Source organism: Manis javanica, chromosome 18 (assembly GCF_040802235.1).
Source record: "Manis javanica isolate MJ-LG chromosome 18, MJ_LKY, whole genome shotgun sequence".
Classification (NCBI taxonomy): domain Eukaryota; kingdom Metazoa; phylum Chordata; class Mammalia; order Pholidota; family Manidae; genus Manis; species Manis javanica.
Genome location: NC_133173.1, coordinates 11,676,728 through 11,700,064, shown reverse-complemented (window position 1 = coordinate 11,700,064; position 23,337 = coordinate 11,676,728). Strand labels below are relative to the sequence as shown.

Sequence of the window (23,337 nt, the reverse complement as noted above, 5' to 3'; positions counted from 1 at the left end):
GAGGCTGATAGAGATTTGAATCATTTGGGCTTGAGATTTAGGTTACTCTTTTCAAAAAGGAAGAGCAGTCCTCCCTTTGCATAGCCCTGATAATTCCAGAAGTTTTTTTTTTTTTGAAAATATTCGTCTTTCTTTTAACATAATCCTGATGTTAAGGGCTTGACCCTGCCAGGGGGAAAGGAACCACAGAGGTCAAACAGCAAGAAGAAATGGGAGGCATCTATTCCTGAAGCAGGCCTGCCAAGCGCAGTGGTGTGGAAAAGACAAGTCATTGTTTTCCCGATAACCGGAATGCATAATATGTGTTTGGAGTTTTATAATTTAAAGGCTCTCAATACCACATTGAAACCATCAAACTGGAAATACCCACAGACAGAGACCGAGCTCTTCTCTTTAATATTCTAGAGGTTGGAGAGGCCTTTAGACGAAAACATGATTGAAACCATGATTGTGGAGGATTATGGGAATCTCAGGGGTGAGAAGTATTTTTTACCCAATAATCCAGTGTCCACTTACTGGAGGGCTGTCTTCTGAGGCAACTCATGTGATGCCATTCCAGACCCTTCGCATGTCAACATATTTGTCTGCTAAAAACTGACCAACAACTGACTCTTCAATTTTGGATATTTCTGACCCTGGTTTATCTCAACAATTCACCATTTTCTGCAGTGTCAGTGCTTCCTGGCATTTATAATTAACTCACAAATTAACTTAGAAATGATAGTAAGCTCTCAGCTAAATGATATAGTGGCCACTGGGGACCAGACCAATTTTCTAGAATAAGGTTAGGACTAAGTTGCTCTGTCACAATGCTAAGGTTGGTTGTGTACAAGTACCTATTCAAGTGTGAGCAGGATTCTAGGTGTGAGAGGGGAGATGTTATCTGCCTCTAATTCTGCTGGTTACCCAAGCCCTCTGATATTTCTACATCTATGAAACAGGGATAACCAGTTTTAAAAATGTTTTGGAATTCCAGGCTCCATGATGGAATGAAGAAGTCATGGAATCTTTTCCCTAGGAAGGAAGCTTGGAGAACAGTGGCGCACATTCCAGAAGTCTGACACCAGAAGTCTGGAGAAGGGCAGACGGTCAGGTAGACACCGAGTCAGCAGCTTCCAGGAGTTGTAGATTCAGGGCAGGTAGCGTCAACGTGTGACGGTCTGGACAGAGGCTGCCAGTTTGGCCAGGGCCAGCTGCCTGGAAAGATGGAAGGGCTAGCACTCACTCTCGATAAGATACCGCTATTGGGAGCATTTTTTTAAAGGAAGTCTTGTTCCTTCTGTAGGAGCAAAAATCTGTGTCTCTGGAGCATCTTTCTAATGGGTCAGATTCTGTCCTCAGAAATAGTACAACTGAACCTCATCCCTTTACCATATGCAGACTTTCAAATGCTTGCAGGTGACTTTCATTCTCCCCCCACCCTCTCAAGACACCACTTTTGCTTTCCTGGCTAAATTCCCCAGTCCCCCATATGACAGGGATTCAGAGACTTTGTTCTCCTGAGTCAGCCTTAGTTTGCCAGAGTCTCTTCAGATGTGCCCAGAAACAAAGAAAATGCTAAGAAATCTTGTGTCCATTGCTGTCCACTGAATCATGTGACTAGCTCTAAACAGAGCCCTGAGTCAGGAAGGAGCCCCATGTCATGGAGTCAGATCTCAATCATCTAGGGCTTGTACAGGGGATTTATTGCATTTGAGAAAGTCTCTTGTTTATCCCCATTAAATTGCGTTTTGTTTTGGCTTTTTGGTAGCTTTTAGACTCTGTCTCTTTCATCTTTTGGTCCTTTAGCATGTTGACTAGCATGTCTTTTACAGTTTTGCTCCATCACCGATCTCTAGATTGCAGAAGCCAGGGTTCCTGGGGATTCCAGAATCTTTGATGTCACAAGTAATTATGTTGAAAATAGTTACAGATTTATTTTTTCATTTAGCTCACAAGCAGCGGTTGGTATTGTTCTCTGGAACTAGATTTGCCTGGTTTTGAATCCTGGGTTGGACAGTACACTAGGTGTGCGGCTTTGGGCATATTGATTTATCTGGCCTGAATTTCCTCATCTGTAAGATGGGGATAGTAATATAGTTACCATATAAGGTTGCTTTGATGATTAAATGAGTTAGTATATGTAAAGCACTTAGCCTAGCGACAGGCACGTAGCACGTTTTACTGTACGAAGGCAATAAATCAAGGCAAGATCCTTAAAGACAGGGATAATATCCAATTTATATCTGTGAGACACACTGTGCCTCAAATATATTTGGGGCTAATGTATTGTGTATATGGACAGATATGTTCCCACAGTGTTCCAGACACTGGATGCAAGCAGATAATATAATCAATGCAACGGTTCCTAATGCTAACACATTTACAGTAGTATTATGAAAAGGATCCTGACCACGAAATGAGTTGTGTATATTTCAACCTCAGCCTATCATCCTGGTGGTTGTTTTGCTGCTAATTTTCTGTGAACAATCATCATTAGGTAGATGCTGATCTATTAGGTCTCCACATAGCATGAAAGGCCAGAAAACATCACACACGCTTACGTCCACTCTCAATGCAGGAAAAGAAAAAGGCTTCGGCTTAGTTTGCTCGCACTAAACTGAACAGGGACAGTCTATTTGTTGCATGCAAAGGAACATAACCAAAGAATGCTAGTAGTCCTAAGTCCCATCTTTATTAAAGCTTTTATAGATGCCCCGGCCACAGGCCAACTCATTCAAAAAGAGATGCTAAAAAAATGAAATGTTTTAAGTATCATCCACAGCACGCAAGTTTCTGCATCTCCCTACCTTTCCGTTAACAAGCAAAAATTAAGTACAGACATCAGGATAGGTCTTGATTTAAGTGCAGGGCAACACAATGTTCTTCTCCCTTCAGTTTCAGTATGTTAAATCAAGTTCTCATCCGGCTGAAAATTTAAATCTTTCAGAGTATCTTTTACATGTGATTTGCCTTTGAACTTCTGCCTATGCTAATTTAAACACGTTCGGTATTTTTCCTCCTTGTATGTTAATATAGTTGAGCTCAAAGACTAAAATTCACCAGTGTTTTCTCCTTTGTGTGTGTTCAATAGGTACCCCTGAAGCAATTACCTGCTGGGAGACGAGGGAGGAGCCGCTTTGTGGGAGCAGGGGCCACGGGTAATATGATATGTGGTTGTTGTGTGTGTAAAGTGCTAATACTTTTGACAGCAACCATCTTAAAGGGGTGTAGCAAGTCATTTGAAATTTGTACACAGACTGCCCTATCCATTACGCTTTGCCTGTATCATACCCATAATCTCTCAAGGCAGATATGCTATTACACTCAGCGGGCCAAGGTCTGCCGAGCTTATATACACACAACTCCCACTGACTCTGTACCACCGGGCACTTCAATAGGAGTTGTCAGCGGCATAAATTTAGCCTAGAACAGTCACAACCACAGCGGGCATAGTGAAACCGAGAGACCTGGCAGTGTGTTAAAAAGGCTGAGGAAGAACAAAAAAGCTGCCGGTTTTCATAAGAAATCTTATCCCTTGAGCATTAAGAACTGTAGCTTGATGCTCACCACACGGTCCTCGTCCCATAACCTGCTGATCCCAGACTGGGACTTGCAAGCAGCTAAAACAGAATGGGCATGGAAAAATAAATGGTCTGCTACAGGGCATAAAACCATGCTTTGCATCCAACCTTATTATGTGAGGGAAAAATTCCCCACAGGTCACCCTCAGAACATTTATCAAAATTTAAAGGAACATCTTGGGACCAATAACCCTCTTTAAATATAGAATATATAAAATACACAAAACAAGGACACAAAGATGCCCAGCTCTTGAAAGTCACTAGCCTTTCCATTGAAGGTCTGCAGTGTTGTGTGTTTTATATGACATACATGTTGTCATGCTTATAGGAACATTGCTGTATTTGTCCTTTCATGTTTTACACCATGTTATTGAATGTGATTCTTTAGGTTAGATCTTTCTTGACCTTTCTGACATCCCCGACATCACACCTTGGAAGTGATCAGGTGTCACCTGCTCCTGATGTGACCTCAAGCTCCACCTGTAGTAAACCCCAGGATATAATCTCTGTTCTGAGCCCTCACCGCTGTCAACACTGAGGTCCATTCACAATCATCGAGCGTGCTGTACGTTTGGCAAGCAGAGCCTGGTTTTGAATCCCTGCTTTGTGCCACACTCATTGTGTGTCTCGGGCAAGTTGCTTACCATCTCAGAGCCTCAGTTTTCTCGTTGGCACCCTGAGGTTAACATTATCTTCTTCACTGTGATGTTGTGAGGCCAACACCAGAACAGATGTGCGAAGCACTTAGCATGGTGTAGAAACCTCCACTGAATAAATGGTTGCTAATGTCACACTGTGCAGTGCACAGCAGTCACTCAACACGAGCTTCCTTCTCCTCCTCCTCTCTTCTCCCCCCCCAACAGCCTAATCAGTTAACACTCATGTGAGCCTATGTATTAAGAAAAAGACTGCCTTTAAAGAGAGTAACTTTAATTAAATATTATCCCATGAGTGACAAAGGGCCACACATTTAACAGAATGCATTGAAAACTGTACTCATCCTTTCATTGTTGTTATAGAACAGATCAGAATGAGCTATTCAGAAGGAAAATGGAAAAAAATAAAGAGTAGGCAAGGACCTAAATTAGACATTCAGTCAAATCTGATTAATGGCTACTTCCAATGGAGATTTTAGCTAAGTTCAGGATCCCTGCCTCTCTGGCTGTTAATGTACAGTGGTTACCAGTGACCATTTTAAGAAGTTGAATGCATAATTCATTCAAAGTTCACATAGATTTTCTTAATTAATTTGGGAGACACCAAAAGCCGGGTGCAATTCCATGAATGCTATAAAACTAGCATGTTTCATGATAATAAATCTAGGTACAGAAAACTATCTCCCAAATAAATTCACCTTCCCTGTCATTTCTTCATTTCTTCAATGTGAGGACCCCAGTTTGGAGTAGCATTAATAATGTGTTTACAAATTACATCACTCTAAAAGTCTTTCACTCATTCTAAAAATGGTAGTCTGGGTCACATTTAAAACCTGATGTGTTCTTGAGCAGGAAAAGGTGCAATAGGTTAATTTAAAAAGTACGAATAATTCAACAGAGAATCATTCACTTTTTGTACATGTTTTCTCCCATAAAATATTGCTTTATCATTATTAAGTAAACCCCCCTTGGCCCATGTAATTCTCTGAGAATTCTGGTAAGAGATTCAATATTGTTTATTAGAAAAATCTCACAACTGAAGTTGAATAAATTTGGAAAGAGCTCATGCAAATTTGTGTGTTTGTGTGTGTGTGTGTGTGTGTGTGTGTGTGTGTGTGTGTGTGTGTGTGTGTGTCTGTGCAGGAATTGGCTTCTTTCAGTTCCCAACGTAATCACCTCTGGTTCAAAGTTGCATTCAGACAATGTTGAAAGTGAAAAAAAAAAATTAGACAAGATTTATACAAATTCAGGGGCTTTGAAGAGTGTGTGTGTCAGAAGTTAGTAGCGGGGATGACAATACAGCCATTTCTATTTGTGTCATAAAATCAGCAAAAAGAAAATAAGATTTACTGTAATATAAGTTTCAGTAGCAAATCCAACTCTAAACAGAAAATAAAGTGGATAAAAAACATCCAAATATACATGGTGGACTCTTTAGATTCTTTTTGTCTTATCGAAGGTAATAGAAAAATACTAAAATTCACAGCTGCCTTCTGTGTTTCAGCTTCACTTCCTGTTATATCCTAGAGGCCTCTGATGTCCGGCTAACTCGGTGGTCAGTGAATCCTGGTCAACAGAAATTCTTCTTCACAGCACAAGGCCCTCCCTCTGCTCACGCACATTTTGCCTCCGTGTTCCTCATCCCTCCCCTCCCCTGGGCATGTCGGATCATAGCATCGCATCAGCCTGCATCGAATCGATTTAGGACACGGAGCATTTCCTCAAAAATTAAATTCCCCTCGAAAACTTGACAGGACCAGCAGCGACCTCAGAAAAGCGTTATGGGAAAAGTGCCAGCAGTGGAGCTAAAATAAAGGCAGGATCTTTTCTATCAGGGAGAAAGGGAAAAGGGTCAGAGAGAGAGAGAAACAAAAGGAAAAAGCAGGGCAGGAGGAGAGACACGAAGGCGAGAAGGGACCTAAATTAGAACAAGAGGCGATGTTTATTAATAACCTTGCTGACCCACAGGCCCCAGACACAAAATACATTAAGTATTGTCGGGACACTCTGCTCTGTCACTCACAGGAGGAGCAAATAAAATGGTGTTGGGAAGCTGCAAACTTCCTGAGAACAGATAAAAAAGAACAGCAACGAAAAAGCCAGCATAAGGTGAAGGGGTAGCCTCACAGGCTGTGCAGCCCGCGTTCCTCTTGGGTCGCTTGCAGCATCCTCTCCAGTCGACCTTACATATCCACCCTTCCGGCAAAGTAGGATTTAACACACACAAGGAAACCTTTTTTCTTGATTGCAGAAATGATATATGTCTATTGCAGAATATTTGGAAATTATGGAAAATCCCAAAGAAGTAAATAAAAATTGCTTCTAGTCCCACTGCTTGAGTATAGTCATTGTCAACACTTTGATAGACATTTTCTAATCTTTTGCCTGTACTTTTTTACATGCACATATTTGCATGTTGGAAAAGTAAGATTGAGAGACCCTGCTGTAATCCACTGTTGTGGAATCTGGTTTTCCCCTCTGACAAGTCATAATAAATATTTGCTTATATTGTTGCAACTATTGTGAAACATAATTTTTTTGTGTTGGCATCATGTGTCCTTATTTGCAGGTGTCATAACTCATTTGACCTCCATTTAGATTTCCTTGTTGTCTGTCACTTTTTGCCTTCATAACAATCCAGGTGTGCATCTCCAGTTCCTCTGGAAATTACTGTAAGTGAAATTATTGGATCAACGCCTTTTTTGGGGGACTATGATTTGCATCATTACCCTCCAAAGTATTTATGCCAATTTATATTCCCACCTGCAGTGAATGAGACTACAGAATTCACAAGCCATCTTCAACTCTTCCCAAACTAAGGTAAGAAACTTAGATTCCTAGTATGATTTCTGTTTCTTTGATGATTTGTGGTGCTAACCTCCACATTTCCTGGCTGTTTGTCTTGGGTTATGTATATGATTGGCCTGTTATTTTTATTTATTTCAACATTTTAAAAGTTGCTTTTCACTAAACTGTATAAGTTCTCTCCCTATTAACCTTATTAACCATTTTGCTATCATTCATTACAAACATCCTATTTTGCCTTCTGATTGTTAATTGTTAATGTACTTTTAATGTACATGTTTATGAATTTACATACCTAAATATTTTCCTTTGCTTTTATGTTTAAAAAAGGCCTTCTACATCCCACCCCAGATAAATATCAATCTATATTTTATACTAGTGCCTTTATAGCTCTTTACTCTTATAAACACTTGAATCTCTCATTCATTTGGAATTTATTTTGGTCTGTGTGGTCAGAATCTATTCACTAAAACCTCTTTTCCTTACTGAGCTAAATGTTGTATTTTATTAGGCCTATTGCTGTATTTCAAAATTTTATTTCATTATCTTTATGTCTTCATCATTTCTTTTGCCAAAACCTTCCCTTATTACTATTACAATTTAAGAATATGCCTTCATATCCAGCAACCCAAGTTCTTATTACAATTAATTTCCTGGGTTATGCTCCCTTGTTTGTTATTCTGTAAGAACTCATCAAGTTCAAAGTGAAAAAGACTACAATTTATACATTACTGTGTGGGGAGGTGAAGTCTTTTTGTGAGTTTTCTGAGTTTTCTCAGAATTCAAGCATGCCTTCCCAGTAATTTTTTCATTTGAACTTCTCTACTTTCTTCATGTGGGTTCTTAATGCAGAATCAGACTTATTCATTGCTATTGTGAATACAATTTCTCTTTTACATTTTATAACCGTTTGCTGAAGTGTTATTGACTTCTGTATTTTTATTTTGTATTTGTCATTTTATTGGTTTATTATTCAAGTAGCTTGCCAATTGATTCTCTGGAGCCATCTCGGTAAATGTCATCATCTGCAAATAATGGTAATTTTGTCCCCTTCCTGCAATGTATATCATTTCTTCATTTTTTCCCGTCTTATTGCAAAAGATTAGAACTTCCAAATTATTTTTGGAATAATTTCCAAATTGGAATTTTTTCAATGCCTCCAATATTTCATTACTGACTATGAAGGCCTGCATACATTGTATTTTTGAGGCTCTCTGGCTCTTAGGATGGATTTTTGGCTTCAAATTTCAGTCTCCCTCCTGCACCCCCTATTCATTGGTCAGCCTTTATATCTCCCAGCTCTCTCTGCCTATATCTAGCCTACTCTTTTTATACACAAGAGTGTTCTATTTCTAAACAGACAACCCTGTCACTCAATAGGGATGCTTCTTTTCCAGTTTAAACACCCACATTTTATTGTGGGAGAACCTTCTTCCATTCTCACACCAACACGTTCATTAGAAATCTGAACCACTATCATTTTATTTAGTACATCTTATGAAACTACTAGGCTATTTTTTGCCAGCTTAAAAGTTAGTGTATTGCGTAAGACTTTTTTTTTTAATGTTTGCATTTTGAGAAAATGCTAAACTATTTTCTCACATCGAAATTATCATTTCATTTGAATTCACTGACTTTTTGCCAGTGGAAAGCAAAAATAACCTGGGATTTTGCATATGCCTTGCAAAAAGGATTGGTTCCATGGGTTAGCTTGGTTAGAACAACATGTGAAAATAGACTGAAGTAGAGAAGAGCAGCTCCAGTGAGTAAGAGTGCTGGGGTTCCTACGGGGAGGGAGAAGGGTGTGAGCCTTTGGGTGGGCCAGGCTGAGCCATGGGAGGTATCACTATATCACTCTGAGCCTCCATTTATTCAATTCTCAACTGGGAATCACCACCTGCCTTAAAAACAACACCACAATGAGATACAAAATCTCTAAAGTGTCTACTAGGACCCTTGGCACCTAGTAATCAATTACTAAGAGAAACTGTTAGCTCCTGGCTAGATTTGCAGGCAGGAGTATGGGCATGTGATAGGTAACAAAAGACCCTTTTTTATTGTGAAATTTTACATAAAGTTAGCCCCAAGAATGGTTGGATTTAGTCACAGGTGGTACAGGACCTGGGGTGGGTTCTAAAGGCCTCCAAGCCTCTCTTGTCCAAGGCAGTGGAAACTTAAATTGTCCTTTTGTTCCCCTCCTCTGTCTTGCTTGGCCTTTGCTGTGAACGCCACATATTACCGGACCCCACATTTTCCGCCCCACCCTGATGAGCTCTGAATGTTTAGATTTCAGCTTCCTCTGAGGGGGACCGGAAGGCCTCCTCATTTTGATAATATAGTAAAATAGTCATTGTGGCCATGTGCCTGGCATTTAAGAACTTCCCTGTCAACATGCCTTAATTTTTCCAGTTTGTTAGCCTGGAAAACACCCACATTAGTATCAAACTAAGGGCTTAACAAGGCAGAATAAAATTTTTTTCTGTCTTTCCCAAAGTGAAGCTACAGATCTGGATTTATTTTTTAAATTAATTATTATTATTTTTACTAGATGGGAGGTTTCTCTATTATTATTGTTTAAAATCAATTATCCTTTCTTCCAGATTCTTTTTCTGGTGTTTTTATCTGTTCTTTTCTCCCAGAGGGGCAGAATTAAGGCCCCCATTTGGTTTTTATTAGTATAATCAGGTAATAGCTCTTTCTATAATGCTTTACTTATTTTGTTAATTTTCTGTAGTTATGTCCAGAGGCAGCTTCCTGGAAGACCACATTTTAAAAAATAGAGGATCTAATTTACTTCTTCTTTAATGGGTCCTGTTACCATTTGTGGTTTCAGCTAAGATTACCAAGCACTGTTGATTTCCAAGGTCACTGAAAATATATATAAACTGCAGCTACTAGTTTAACTCTACCTGTGGTAACCCTCAACACTCCATTAGTCTGGTGAAGGGGCAGGCACTAACTGTAGTGTCCCTGTTGACATGGGCTTATCATAGCAGTTCTGTGGATTTGTCTGGAATATATCAGAGGTGTGGTGCATGCTGTTCCCAAATATGCTACGCCAGCCATGGTAGTTCTATTGCAGAGGTAGCCGAACTCTGGGTCCCAGGGACCATTGTCCACTTGCTATTGGGTATGTAATGGTAATGAACCCTATACGGATTTTAGTATTCGTGGAGTAGGTCTCAAATTAAAATGGAACTTCAAAGCAGAGCACAGGGACAAACTAATATACCTTGATGGGTAACGAAGGAGGTATTTATGGTAACTGTGATGGACGAAGTCTCCATACTGTGTTGCTTTCTGAATGAAACAAATGTACTAAAGTGAAGAGAACATTGACTCAGTGATTGACATGGGCTCTAGACTCGCCTCTAACATGAATTGGCTCTAGACCTGAATTAGCTCTAACATGAATTCGCTCTAAGGCCTCTCAGGCCCTCAGTGTCCTTCTTCATAAAATGAGAAGTTGGATGGAAGTTCTGGGGTTCCTCCCAGCTTTAACCTTCTGTGCAGGGTTCAGTCAATGATTGCTCTGGGTATCACCTCTGGGAGGAGGCATCATTAGCAGGTGATTGAATCAGGATGAGATTGCTTCCCATTCATTGTTGAGTTTCTGGAGATGGGCATGGCACGTGGCCCCAAGTAGGGGCCCATCAGTGCTTTTATAACAGTTTCATTTTTATTCTGAAGCCCAAGTAAACTCTAATTTGAGTTGTTACTCATCCACTATGGTGACTGTGGGTGGAAGTGGAGAGATCACTAGACCCAAGTCCCAGGGGCCAGCTGTGTGAGTGCGATAGTTGCTTCTCTCTTATTCTTTTCTCCTTCCTTTATCAAATAGAGGGGTTGGAGAAGAATTGCCAAAGTGGCTTCTAACTAAGGAAGTTGACGACCTTGTAAGAACTGCCTGCTGTGTAAAGCGAATGAAAAGGCTCAGACATTCCCCAACATGCAGTGTTTAGAGCAGTTAGAGAGTGAATGCTCACTGGGAAGAGGCACACGGGCTTGCTACAGGGATGGGCTGGGAAGGAGAGGGCAGAAAAGACCTCTGCTTGCTAAGGGTTGGCTGCGTATCTTATGCAAACAAGGAAATGAGGTGTCCTGTAATTGCCCATTTTTGAGCTATAGAATATGTGCTGTGTTTGAATCGGTGCAATGCCTTGTTCTTAGCACTGTGCACCACCTGTTCTGTCTGTCTGTACCCTGCTGGTGGTGGTGATGTTTGAGAACTTTCCTTTCAGGCCAATGCCTGCTGTCAAAGAGGGCAGAGGAAGGTGCCATGGCACAGTCACCACAAAGCATATTTGAAAGGAAGGGAGACAAAGTCCACATACATTTCAATGGAAGGACTCTAAAGGCATTTCAAGGAGGAGTCTGAGAAATCATTAAAGAGAAAGACTCTTAACTTTGATCTGATTTTCTTCTGTAAAGCAATTAGGTAAAATCATTTTTCAAGTGCTGAGCTGAAAACTTTAATGGTTGGACCTAAATGTTTTTCATTTGTGTCTTGGGACTTCTGTAATTTCAAAAAAAAAAGTTGAAAAATTATTAGCATGATTTTCCAGAGGGTTTTAATACATAAAGCATTTGCTGGTCAGCTCTCATAAAAACTACAGCCCCGTAGAATAGTTGAAATTAAGAGCTAGGTTTCAAACATGCAAGAGTCCAGCTAATAGCACAAGACTAAGAAATCAGTAAAGGTGATTTGATGGTGAAAAAAAAATCCTTTCATGGTACAAATTGAGATTTTTCCCTTCCAATTACTGTTGGGGATTTCAATGGGAAAGTATCCTATGTGGACTTTGGTATTCGTGGAAATAGTTCTCAAATTAAAATGGAGCTTCAAAGCAGAACATCGAGACAAACTAACTTACTTGAAGAATAACAAAGGAGATGTTTACAATAAATGTGACAGATTGGCCCCCATACTAGGTTGCCCTCCTCCTACATTTTTTAAACCTGAAATCCTTCCTAGTTTATATATACACATATATATAAATATTCTTCATTCTTGAACAACATGGATTTGAACTGAATGGGTCCACCCGTGTGGATCATTTTCAGTAGATATACTGGGAACATTTTTGGAGATTTGTGACAATGTGAAGAAACATTTTTTGGCTTAGCTTACCTTATCATAATAAGACATTATATAATGTTATATAACCTATAACATACAAAATATTTGTTAATCTACGTTTTTGTGTACTGATAACTCCCTGGATGGCTCAGGGGTTGTGTGTAAATGTGGGACTGTCAGTTCCTTGGTGACAGAGAGTGGGTGTCGTTCAGTTTTTTGCTTTCCCTGTGCTTTGTGGGTGGTTCCTACACATAACAGATTTCCGTGAAATGTTGATGAAATAGAGGACTAAAAATACTTTACTAGTGAAACCAAAGTGTTGTGGGGGCATCTTCTCTCCAATAACAAATCGATTGAACACATGTGCTCCAACTGGGAAGAGCAGCAGAAGCGCCTACAGGCTGAATTTGGCTGGGGTTTGTCTGACGTTTCAAAATTGAGAAACTTCAGTGTCACCAAATAATATTGATTTTTTGGATTCTTTTGAAAAAAGTCTGAAGATGTGGCACCATTCTGTCCACAGTTGCGCTTGGTGACAATGTCCTGGGGCCCAGGAGCGGCTGTGCCCATTAGACAGAGCTTCTTCCGCTACCATAAAGGCCGCCCTTTTCCAGTGTGTGGCTCCAGACCAACTTCACTTTCTTACTTACCAGCGTCGTCAACGCGATAGGCCCTCACATTAGGAGAGAATATTTGGTGTGTGTTATACTGATGTTCGATCTGAATGAGTTAAAGATCTAAGTGTGAGCTTATCCATTTTCTCCAGCTCCACAAAAAGAGAAGGTGAGACTCTAAGGACTAGGTTTGGAAGGAATCTGGAGTGTGTACATTCCTACAACTTGAATGTGCTCCTGCGGGTCTTAAGCACAGGCCTAGCTATCTGCCTGGGCTCCACAGGTATCTGCCTACCTGGGTATGAAGCACTCGTACCTGCAGGTAACATGGCAGGAGGGATAAAGATTCGGTCTCCATCATTTATTACTTGCGTGATCTTATGCAAGCAAGCAACTGACCCCTCCGGACTTTGGCTGCCTACTCTTTTCAATGGGGATAGTAACGCCTGCCTTGCAGAATTACTGTGGGAAGCCCCAGCTCTTAGCACACAGGAAACTTTTATGTCCCCATATACATACACACATACACACATATGTGTATGCAAATATATGTGCATGCACTTGAGTTTATGGAAATCAGTTACTCCTCTCCATTTTTATAGCTCACAAGGTGATTTTGAAAAGTCAATCAAGAAAGGAAGGAAAGAAACAGATTTTCCTCTCCAACAAGAAAAAGCAATTAAACATCAAATATTAACTGTTCCTGGGAGTAAATTTTTTCATGGTTTCAAGACATGGCCATTATAGACCTCCACTGTAATTTCTAAGAAAGGACCAGGTAAAAAAATTTTTTTTTAATTAAGTGGAAGATAAAACACTATAACTAGTGTATCCACTCAGAAACCGCTTTTTCATCCATTTTCAGGAGCTTCCCAATTGCATCACACCTTTTAAGAGACCCTATTTGTTTAACAGCACTTTATTTGAAACCTTCACTTGTGAAAAGCACAGATTCATGATGGGGCTGATTAAAGTAGTGGCGACAGCAACTTAGAAGGCATTTGCCATCAGAAAAGTTTTGTGTGAATGCGTAGGGAGGTCAGATATTTTCTTACTAGACTAATGCCCACACAGATTTCAAATTAATTTTAAGGGCTCTTCAGGACTTGTTTCAAGAGAAAGAGGGGGTCATCAGGACACTGGTATGGAAAGGGTAAGTAAAGCCTTTATCTAGTCACCTCAGGTTAGGAAATTTCATTTTAACATTGTCAATCCTCACTCTTCTCATATAGTAAATTCACTGCCAAAGACCAAGGGTTCCCTTTCTTTTCTGTTCTTCTTTTTTTTTCCTCTTCCCACAAAACCAGGTATTATTTAAGTCTCTTGCAAAACTGCACAAACCAACTGTTCCTCCTCAGAGTATCCCTTTCAGAGCTCAGGTGATATGCCTCATTGGGTTACACCTTCCATGGTTTATGGTCAGATGTGAGCTGTGTCGTCCCACATTATTTCACCTTGCAAGAAAATATTTACGTATGAGCCTCACCAAGCCCTGTTTGCTCTGGGAACGGTCCTGTGCACACTGTCTTCACACCAGTGGCAGGCAGTTGAATTGCTGGCCTTCACGGGACTGCTGGACATCTGGCAGAAAACCAGGAAATGGTTCCTTCCCCTTTGTGACTTCACTCAGCTGGAAAACCACAAGGTGTGTAGCTACAGGATGACAAGTTTCTGAGAGGCTGAGTACAATAGTTTCAGAAGTACTTGGAAGGAAACTGGCTGATGTTGAGGGCGTGGAAATGTGCATCCTTCACAGGAATTTTTTCTTCTAGATTTGGAAACACAAAAGCTTCATATAACCCTTGACCAAATAATTTTACTCCTGGGAATCCACTCTCAGTACTGAGAAAATAATGTTCAAAGATGTTCATTAAACTATTATTTACAGTAGTCAGAAATGAAATGTAAGCCTAACAATAAGAGAAATGGAGCTATGAAGTATTTTACTGATGTTGGTTGTTATGTGAACAATGGAATAATATCAAAGTAGGATATGTACTCCTAATGATTACAAATGGGTAGGCAAAATATACACAATCGTAATAACAGGGAACATTTATTGTCTACTTAATATGTGATAGGCAATGTGTCAAATGCTTTATAGTCATTGTCTTCTTTAATCTGTTTACTGGATTAAGCCAGATTTTATTATATCTCCATTTTATAAATGAGGGAAGAGTCCCGGGAAGGTTAATTGGTTTATCTGAAGCCACACTGTTAGTAATGAGATTTGAACCCCATCCTTGTTGACTAGTTGACTACAGAGCTTACATTCTTAACTTGTAATTCTTCATGATATGTTGTTAATGTTAAGTAAAAAATAAACATCAACCACTAAAAAACAAAAACAACAAAACAGCAAAAGCTCAAGCCCCAAACAACTCAACACAAATAGACAAGCTCTACTCTTATGATAATCACATGAAAAAGTAAATAGTAAAGCCTAGAGTGAGAAAAAAAGCCCAACTTGAAACAATTTGCTTTAACCAGTTAGTAAAGGGACAGCTATCTGAAGCAAGACTTAAATATTTCAGGTCTTCTCTCTGGATGGGAATTAGGTACTATATATATATGATCTTATACTAAGAGAATCCAGTTAAAATTATTCTGCCAATTTAAGGAAGCAAATTTTACAAGGGAGAAATCTTACATGTAGATGGAAAGGACTTCGACTTGAGAGTTTTCTTGTGGGCCAAGACTTAGACCAGTCATTCTTCACTTAAAAATTTTTGTGTGAGAACAAACTTGAATATACTAATGACATCTCCAGTGACTCTCCTCCAAAAAAACCACATATATTAACATTTATACAACATTTTGTTGTATATCTATTTGCTTTTACTTAGGAATCTATGAAATCTGTCAAGTTCATTGATGGTTTGAAGATTGAAATTAACATTCCCCTTTCCGTTTTGGCTTCCAGAATGTCCTTGGTCCACAATTTGGGGGATTTCTTTCTTTAGTTGTTCAAACATTGATAAAGTTTCTTTAGAGCCTTGTCTACACCTGCATAACTAAGAATTGTAAAGTAAGTAAAATGAATAATTTAGTTTCAATGTTCTCTTTTATATGATAGCCTATCAAAATGGACACTTGTATTCAGATGCATGGCTAACAACCGCCTTTTGGATTTTCCACGTTAGGGTGAAGAAAATGCGTGACATGGATCACCAAGAATCGAAGACTGTGCCTGAAAGTGTGACAAAGAGAAAAGCTTCAAAATGTGAGTGGACAGCATTATGAGCAACTCTCCTTAGCAAATCTGCAGAAATGCACTTTCATTAAAGACACTGTGTTAGGTGCATGCGCATAAGGAATACAGTGTCACACGATAGGGATGAATGATGCCCTTGGATAAGATTCTCCCAGGACTCAGGTACTCTGAGGTTTGGAAGCGCTCAGGCAGCTTCCTGGTACTCTTAGCTAAACTAAGCTTACAGCTACGGCATGATTTCATCCTGTGAAATATTTTCATCATTTGGAAGAAGAAAATTGTTTTTACCATTTCTGTTTTCTGAAACTCGGAAATTCTCAGGTCCGAATCCCAAAAGATTTTATGTGTTTTCTCTACCTTCTATTCAGATTGTGCAGCAAGCAGACAGAAATACCACGTTCAAAGGTCATTGGTCCATCTTCTCCAGGAACTTCCCCAGGGCAGTGGTCTCTGTCTATGTTACAGAAGATGGCAGAACTATGAGCCATTGTGCATCTGGCCAACTGTACAATGCTCTAGCACAAGGGGAAATTCCTTCCTCACCCCAGCTGTTGAACAGTTATGCCCCGCAGCCCAGGACGGACATGCCTTGTAACTTTTTAACTTAGTTAGTGTAACTGCCAATATTATTCCTATTCATATAAATGTCTAATCCTTTTTTGAATCTTGCTGGACTATTTGCCTCAATAATATCCTGCGGCAGTGAATTCCACAGGTAGATTATACGCTACTTTAAGAAGTATTTCCTTTTATTCATTTTAAATTTGTTACCTTTTAATGTCACAACATGGCCCTTGTTCTTGCATTAAGGGGCACAGGGCACTAGCATTTCAAAATGAGATTTAATTCTTCCAAGCATTTTCTTTGCCATTATTAAAAGCCCCATTTTCTTCACATTTTTTCTGTTTTGGCATATATGATCTTAATTAAATGAGATGATTGATATAAACAGTTTCATACTACTTTGGGCTCACAGAAGGCACTGGAAAAAAGCTCTCCTTAATATTTAATGTCATTTATTGGACAAATGTTTGTTGAGCACCTACTGTGTACAGGAATTGTTCTGAGGATTGGAGAAACAGCTTTGCGTAAGACAGGATCTTGTTCTGAATGACCTACTTTTCTGGAGAGAAAAAGTAAAATAATGAATAAAAGATATGAACTGCGTGGTTTTAGGTGGTCTTAAGTAACATGGGAAACTGCAAAAGAATGACAGGGGCTTGATCAAGGAGTAGCTCTCTGACAAGGGACAACTGAGATCAGCCATCAAGGCATCATCTATGTGAAATCTCCATGAAAGTGAGCTCCCGCTTCTAGAACAATGCCTGGCATTAGTTGAGACTCAACCATTATTTGTTGAGTGAATGAATGAATCAACAGTGAGCAGGGAAATCTTACTTAACAGAAATCACCCAGTAAGTGACTCATAGACCCAGGACTAACATTACCTGAATCCCTAGCTTCTATAAATCTGAAAACTGCAGTAGAAATACCAGGGGATTCAGTTGGACTCGGGTTTCAAGATCTGCCCATGTCGCCAGTGAACCTTGGGAAAGTCACCAAATCTCTCATCCAAAGTGCTGTCATTCCTAAAAATGGGAGTAAAGTTTCCTTCCTTCGCTGGGTTTGGAGGATTGGAGGTCATGTTGTGCAGCAGTTCATAAACTGCTGAATGACGTAGAAATGTTGGTAAGTGTTGTGGGGACCAGTTCTCAGTAGGGGGTACTCTGTCCTTTACTCCTCCTCCTTTCTGATTTTCTCCATTCCTGTTTTTACCCCCTGCCTCTGCCTAAAGCTCATCAATGTCACTGTGGTACTTAACTCCCTGCCCCACAGGTGGCTTACGTGGGGAGGGGCATTACCTTTCTGTAATTTGTGTCCACTTCTTAAGGACTTTAAGCATGGAATCAGGTGGCGCTGTTCTTTGTAATGCTGGACTGGAGGTGTTTTCCAATCGTGATTGCTTGCTTTTATTTTGTTTACTGACTAATCTTCTGCGGTCAGGTTAACCAAACTTCTCTTTATATAAAGACAGAAGCTTTGCCTGCATTTCTGACGGACTCTTCCCCCAGAAACGGAGGCTTTGGTGGACATGATCTCATTCCCTGCCTGTCGTTTCCCTGTGTGTTCCAGCGTGAGAGCATATACCATTTCCTCTGGTTATTCTTTCTAATTGCCCTCCATTTACTTTTTTTTTTCTTCTGCGTTTAGGCAATTTGAAGTAGAAGCATGTGCAGCTTTGCATAATAATGTATTAGAAAGGCGTTTGAAAGAATAAATTATTAGAATTGTTTACATGCATGGTTCAAATTTACTGGCAAATTGCTCAGGCCTCAGTTTTATGATGTAGCTGCCAGCTAGCCTCCTTCTGGGGAAAACTCTGAAACAGGAGAAGTTTCCTTTTGGTATCCCTCACTAACACTTCCCTTCCTTCTTCCTCTCCTTTCAACACCTCCCTCCTTTCCTGCCCCCACATTACTCCATGGAGCTGTCAGGCCTTTTACACCTAAACGTGAAGACATTTCATGGGGACCCCAGCCCCTAGCCTGGCCCTCAACGAAAGTGAGGCATGCAAAGGAATAAATCTTCAATGGTATAATTTTAGACCCTGTGGCAACTGGGTAGGAGGCTATTTTGGGCTGTGGGGTTTTCACCTTGACCTGAGATGATATTACTTTGCCTGCTACGGGTGTGCTCCGCCAAGCCTGCACGTGGTCCTTTTAGCAACGTGTTTGCAATTCCTGGAGGTTGCGTCTTCATCTCTCTGCTGAGCAGCTCTGTGCTCCTCCGGAATTCCATGCATTTCTGCAGAGACACGAATCTGGCAATGTGCACCCACCTACACTTGTCACGGGCGACCTTCCGAGGTGGTGGTACAGGCCAATCCCTTCCACCTAGGGGGTGGGGAAGGTTTCTGGTCTAGTTTTTGCCTATCCCTCAGCCCCTGTGCTTTCCAGATGAGGGTGAGAACATAGCCAAGATCATCACCCGGTAGAGAGTCTGGTTCTTAGCTTTTACATACTGAAAAGTACACACAGGACCCAAAGATCGTTCAGGAAGGAGGAATAAGGTCCGTAAAGAACAGGAAAATGGAAACATCTTTGTTTGTTTTTTTGAAGTTTTGAGCTTGTTTGTGCCAAAAGAGAGAAAACAGAGTCCTTTAATACATATGGAGAGAGTCCTGGCTCTCTGGAAGGTACCTTTCTCTTTTACATCTCCCAGGATATAAAAAAAAAAAAATTGCAAAGAGAGAAAGAGAGAGATTAGGATGTAAGGAGAGTCTGACTGAGGAACAAGAAATGGTGGCAGGTAAGGCAAAGAGGAAGAAAAAGACAACGACATGATGCTGATTTCTCTTGCCTGCTATTGAATTAAATTTAATAGGTTTGTTGAGAACTATGTCTGTTCCAGTTACCTGTTTTTTGCAATGGCAGATCGCCCTTAAAGGTTCTTGCTCAAAACCACAGCGATCGTGGCATTATTATCTGTAAATGGTTCTGAGTATCGACTGGGCTCAGTTGGGTGGTGGTCAGGCAGCGTTTTGAGTTCTGATGGCTGGTGAAGCTGGAGTCGCCTGCAGGTCTCCCCGCTGACATGTGTGGTGCTTGGTGTCACCTCGGCTGGGGCCGTTGGCTGGATGCCTGGTCATCCCAAGTGGTTCGAGCTTCCTTACAGCGCCTCATCCTTCCGCTCCTTTCCCAGCCACTCACGACTCCAAAGATGAGTGTCCCAAGAGAACGAGATAGAAGCTGAACTTTCCTTTTATGGCCTCGCCAAGGCACATACTTACTGGTCCACCACTCAGTGAGGTCAGCTCAGACTCAAGAGGAGGGCACATAGACCCTTCCTGTGGAATTTGGGAATATTAAAGAATTCATGGGCATGTCTTAACAACGGCTAAAATGTCTAATCACGATGTCGGTCGGCTTTTGCCAGCCCTCAAACCTCCAGGGGTTTCCTGTCTAGGTGGAGCTATAAGAGACAATTAAATAATCAATGAAAGCAATGAAAGACCCATCCACCAAAACATCTCCCTAGGTGATAGAAGAGTGTGTACCAAATGGGGTTCAGACAGACACTTGCATATGTAGAGGCCGCAGGCAGAGTGTAGGTAGGAAGGCCTCGGGTCATGTAGCATTTGGAGAACACCGAAGGCAAATAGGACAGCCGTGGCCTGGAGTGGGTGCTCTGGCTACCTTTATCCAAGCCCAGGTGTCTGTTCTCAGGAATTTATTTTCTTTTTACCTGTTCTACCAACCATCCTCTCTTTAAACTACATTGTTTTTGTTTGGTCCTAAAACTTTCTCCTTCCTTTTATCTCCCTTGGTCATCACTTTATCTTTTTAAAGACTTACCTCCCACCACCCTTCCTTCCTTATTTGCTACTCCACTGCCATTTTTCAGATCCATGAACTCCCCCCTGCTTTTCCTTTTCCCTTGCCTTGTGTGAGAAACATTGTGTTCCATTTTGATTTCCTCTTCTGTGGTCATTGTCTCTTGCCTTCTAAAATTGTATCTTATATTGCATGAAGCTAATGTTTTTCTCCTCTGCTCTGAATTGTTGTACCCTAGGGGCCATTTGCACAGCACAGAGTCACAGGGCAGTGGCTCCTGGTGCACCCAGTGCCCAGCATCCCCGTCTGATACGGCTTATTGACGTCTTCATGGTGCGGCTGTAGCTTCACACCCAAGGACCTTCAGGTGGGCTTCACTGTTCTGCGCCTAACCATTCTCTGGTAAGAGTTTCCTACATCCTATTCATCATCAACACTAAACATAATTTTTATCTGGACCTTTAGTTTCCAAATATCACCCACTCTAGCCATTTGCTTTTTAGTCCTCGTGTAGGTTGGGCCCCTTTTTGGACAGAAGCCATACACATACAGTATAAAAAAGTTATAACACATGGGGAAGCAAAAATACAAAAACAAACATAGATATAAATGTCGTTCCTGCTTTGGTGTGGTTAATACTTAGTGTTAATATTTTGGTAACATCTTTTGTCTCCATGTAGTTACAGAAAATAGAATTACTACTTAGATGGGCAGTGCTTCCCTCCAAGCGATTGGCTGTATTACAGAACAAGTTAATTACAGACCAGTAGCCCCTGGCCTCAGCTAATTGGATCAGGAATGGCTCTTTCTTTAGGGTTGAACCAGATGGTATTGGGATCTGGAGCTATAATAGCAAAGTGAGGTGGGATTAAAATTTTCACCTTGGAGCCTTAAGCTTTACCGGAGAAGGTGGTTTGCAAGAGATAAAAAGAGGAGACAGAGTGAGAAGCAGAGGGAGACATGGTTGGGGTCTAGAGACATTCCTTGTATCCTGGCACTAATTCCTGCAGTGTTTTTTGTGGGATAGACTTTAGTCTAACCTCAAACCCTTCTTCAGTAGTGGAGCGGTGTCTCTGGGATTCTGATATTTCCACCCAGCAATGCCTGATCAAGATGACCGGTTTTTGTAAACCGCATTTTTTTTTTTTTGAGAAGGCATCTCTCATATTTATTGATCAAATGGTTGTTAACAACAATAAAATTCAGTATAGGGGGGTCAATGCTCAATGTACAATCATTAATCCATCCCAAGCCTAATTCTCGTCAGTCTCCAATCTTCTGAAGCATAACGAACAAGTTCTTACATGGTGAACGAATTCTTACATAGTGAATAAATTCTTACATGGTGAACAGTACAAGGGCAGTCATCACAGAAACTTTCAGTTTTAATCACGCATTATGAGCTATAAACAATCAGGTCAAATATGAATATTCGTTTGATTTTTATACTTGATTTATATGTTGATCCCACATTTCTCCCTTTATTATTATTATTATTTTTATTTTTAATAAAATGCTGAAGTGGTAGGTAGATGCAAGATAAAGGTAGAAAACATAGTTTAGTGTTGTAAGAGAGCAAATGTAGATGATCAGGTGTGTGCCTATGGACTAAGTATTAATCCAGGCTAGACAAGGGCAGCAAAACATCCACGGATGCAGAAGATTTCTCTCAAAGCAGGGGGGGTGAGGTTCTGAGCCTCACCTCTGTTGATCCCCAATTTCTCACCTGATGGCCCCCCTGCGACTGTGCCTGTCTTAGGTTGTTCCTCCCTTGAGGAATCTTACCCATCTCTGGCTAAGCAGTCATCTTCCGGGGCCATACAGGGAAATGTAAAGTTTGTAAACCGCTTTTTGACTTAGTGGTGCTTCATAGGTTTTTTTCTGTATCACATATATTCTTCTAGATTATAATTTGTTGACTGCACAGTGACTACTGTGGATGTCTGAATATTTATGGGAGAAGTGGTATGTGTACTGCTTAAGCTCTAGTGTTAAATAGTGCTGAGTTCAAATGCTTGCCCTGACACGGCTCGCTGTGTGATTTGGGCAAATTATTTAAACACCCTATGTCTAAAAATTCTCATCTGTAAGATGGATATAACAATAGGGTTAAGTGAGATAATGAATCTAACGTTCCTAGCACATAATCTATCATATAAGTTAAGTAAAGGTTCAATAGATTTTGCCTATCATTGTTAATAATCATAAGTCCTCTGCTACCGCTCATGTCATAGCCCCCATATTTTCCAACATTATAAACAAAGCCACAATGACCTTCTTTACAGTCAAATATTGAGATGAGTGTCTAGAAATTGCAAAGATTATGGGCATTAAAAAAGTTTAAAAAAATATATTGTCATTGCTTTCACTGAATGTTCCAAGTTGTCCGCAGCCTGGTGTTTGCCATTTTCTCCTTGTCCATGGTTTCAGAGATAACCTGTCTCTTTCTGGCTCCAAGATTTGCTCTGTGCTCACCTTTCAACAAAATTAGCGGTGTCACATCTGATTTGAGTTGGGGCTTTTTCTGGTAGATTTACTTATTCCATTAGTAATTCACTCATATGTCAGGTGCAGATTCAGTTTATATACAGACTAGGTTTGTAGACTCAGTTTGTATTTTTAGAGCTGACTCCTGTATTGCTAACTACTAAGCTTTATAGGAAGAGTTCCAGACAGGACTGAGGAAGTTAGATACTGACCAAGGCTTATGATAGCTACAAAATCTTTCTCTGTAGAAATAGAGATATTTGGAATAGGAACACATTGATTCTTTGACCTTCCTGGAATGCTCCCCTATCTGCAGACTCTACCTTGGCTTCCAGACTCAGGAAATCACAGTATGAAATTCAGAGGATGCCTCTCTGAGTCACCCACCATGCTGGGCATTGGAAAGACAAAGAGAATTCAACCTGCTCTGTGTCTTGAAGAGGCACAGTCTGTTGAAGTCAACATGTGAACATTTATAGGATAAAATTAAATTTACCACCATTGGCCTAGTAAAGGGGGCCCTTATTCTTTCACAGGGTATCAGAGGGGCACAGAGAGATCTGCTAGTGTGGGACTCTGCAGGG

The 23,337-nt window shown here is 40.5% G+C and overlaps 1 long non-coding RNA gene across 1 annotated transcript in view; it reads left to right on the top strand.

Moving 5' to 3' along the window:
• The window catches only part of LOC108400518 (uncharacterized), a 116,939-nt gene that overhangs the window by 21,376 nt on the left and 72,226 nt on the right, over positions 1–23,337 (top strand). Inside the window, exons 3-9 of the long non-coding RNA XR_012127119.1 lie at positions 3,074–3,140; positions 3,952–6,891; positions 6,989–7,039; positions 13,812–13,871; positions 15,862–15,941; positions 16,301–17,621; positions 20,505–20,668. This is a non-coding gene — a long non-coding RNA (uncharacterized lncRNA). The remainder of the gene's footprint in view (positions 1–3,073; positions 3,141–3,951; positions 6,892–6,988; positions 7,040–13,811; positions 13,872–15,861; positions 15,942–16,300; positions 17,622–20,504; positions 20,669–23,337) is intronic.